Here is a 2,444-nt window from a genome sequence, read left to right on the forward strand (position 1 = left end):
ACCCTGAAAGAATTTATACCCCACCTGTCCCTTTCCCAAATAGGTTGGTTAGCAAGAAATCTCCTTCTGTGGAGAAGATATTGGATGTGTTCAAATAGGTTCAGGTGAATATCCCCTTGTTGGATGCCATTACCCAGATCCCAGCTTATGCTAAAGTCCTCAAAGACTTATGCACCCAAAAGCGGACCACCAATGTGCCCAAAAAGGCATTCTTGGCTGCTAACATCAGTTCTCTCATCTCGCAGCCAGTAGCAGCCAAGCATAAGGATCCTGGCAGCCCCACCATCTCTTGCACTATAGGCAATACTACTATTGATCATGCATTATTGGACCTTGGTGCAAGTGTGAACCTCTTACCCTTTCATATCTACCAACAACTGGGATTGGGAGAACTAAAACCCACCAAAATCACTCTTCAGCTTGCAGATCGGTCGGTTAAAGTTCCTAAGGGAATGATTGAGGATGTCCTGTTGAAGGTTGGGGAATTTATTTTTCCTGTGGACTTTATTATTTTAGATACCCAACCTACTGCCAACTTCAAGGACCAAATTCCTATCATCTTGGGTAGGCCATTCCTAGCTACCAGTAATGCTTTAATCAATTGCAGGAATGGTCTCATGAAATTATCTTTTGGCAATACTTCTGTTGACTTCAATGTGTTTAGGTTGGGCAAGCAGCCTGATATGGATGACAAGATGCATATGCTTCCAGGATTTTTCGATGATATTGATACGTTCTTTGAAATTGATTTTGATTCGGGATTTCAAGAATGTATGCAGGAATTGGAGGGTGTTGATGATACCCCCTTATCTGAGGTCTGGAGCATCCAATCACCTTTGGAGCCCCTTGGACCCCTATCCACTTCCATTCCCAAACCCTCTATTATTGAGCCCCCCACATTAGAGTTAAAGGCATTGCCCTCCAACCTCAAGTATACCTTCTTAGGACATGATCAAACTCTTCCTGTTATTATTGCTTCTGATTTGACTTATATTCAGGAAGAAGAGTTGATTAAGCTTCTAAAAGATCATAAGGAAGCCATAGGTTGGATCATGTCTGACATCAAAGGTATTAGCCCCTCTATTGTTCAACATCATATACATCTGATGGAGAGTTCCAAACCTTCTAGGGAACCCCAAAGGAGGGTTAATCCTGTGATGAAAGAGGCAATCAAGAAAGAGATCCTAAAATGCTTGGATCATGGCATCATTTATCCTATTTCTGATAGCCAATGGGTGAATCATGTGTAGGTTGTGCCTAAGAAAGGAGGAGTCACTGTAGTTGAGAATGCCAATAATGAGTTGATTCCAACCCGTATCCAAATGGGATGGAGAGTGTACATTGACTATAGGAAATTGAATGCGGCAACTTAGAGGGACTACTTCCCCTTGCCTTTTATTGATCAGATGTTAGAGAGACTAGCTGGTCATGAATATTATTATTTTCTTGATGGTTATACAGGCTATAACCAAATTCCTATTGCTCTAGAGGACCAACACAAAACCACTTTCACATGCCCTTATGGAACCTTTGCTTACCGACGTATGCCTTTTGGGCTTTGCAATGCCCATGCTACATTCCAAAGGTGCATAATGAGTATCTTTTCTGATATGGTAGAGCACTTCCTAGAGGTGTTTATGGATGATTTTTCTATTCATGGCTCTACTTTTCTAATTGCTTGCATCATCTCTCTTTGGTTCTTAAAAGATGCATAGAAAAGAACTTAGTCCTAAATTGGGAGAAGTGCCACTTCATGGTAAAGCAAGGCATAGTTCTTGGTCACATTGTGTCTAAAGAAAGGATCAAGGTTGATAGATCTAAGGTGGACCTTATTGCCAATTTACAACCACCCAAGAGTATGAAGGACATTAGATCTTTTCTTGGTCATGCAGGTTTTTACAGGAGATTCATCAAGGACTTTAACCAGATAGCTAGACTTCTCACTTCTCTTTTGGCAAAGGACTGCCCATTTGATTTCTCTTCTGAGAGTCATGATAGTTTTGAGCAATTGAAAAGAGCTTTGACCTCAGCCCCCATTATTCAAGCTCCAAATTGGACAATTTCATTTGATCTTATGTGTGATGCCTCTGATTTTGCTATAGGGGCTGTTCTTGGGCAAAGAATCAACAAATTGCCCCATGTGATTTATTATGCAAGTAGGACTCTTAATGATGAACAACTTAATTATACCACCACTGAGAAAGGATTTTTACCTGTTGTGTTTACTTTAGAGAAGTTTAGGCCCTACTTGGTTGGATCACATGTGATTGTTTATACTGACCATACAGCTATCAAATATCTTGTGCAGCAGAAAGATGCCAAGGCTCGCCTCATTAGGTGGGTCCTTTTGTTATAAGAATTTGATCTTGAAATTAGGGATAAGAAAGGGTGTGGAAATTTGGTTGCAGACCATCTATCCCGGCTACCTAATTCATTGACTGTTG

The sequence above is a fragment of the Telopea speciosissima genome, chromosome 8, assembly GCF_018873765.1.
Source record: "Telopea speciosissima isolate NSW1024214 ecotype Mountain lineage chromosome 8, Tspe_v1, whole genome shotgun sequence".
Classification (NCBI taxonomy): domain Eukaryota; kingdom Viridiplantae; phylum Streptophyta; class Magnoliopsida; order Proteales; family Proteaceae; genus Telopea; species Telopea speciosissima.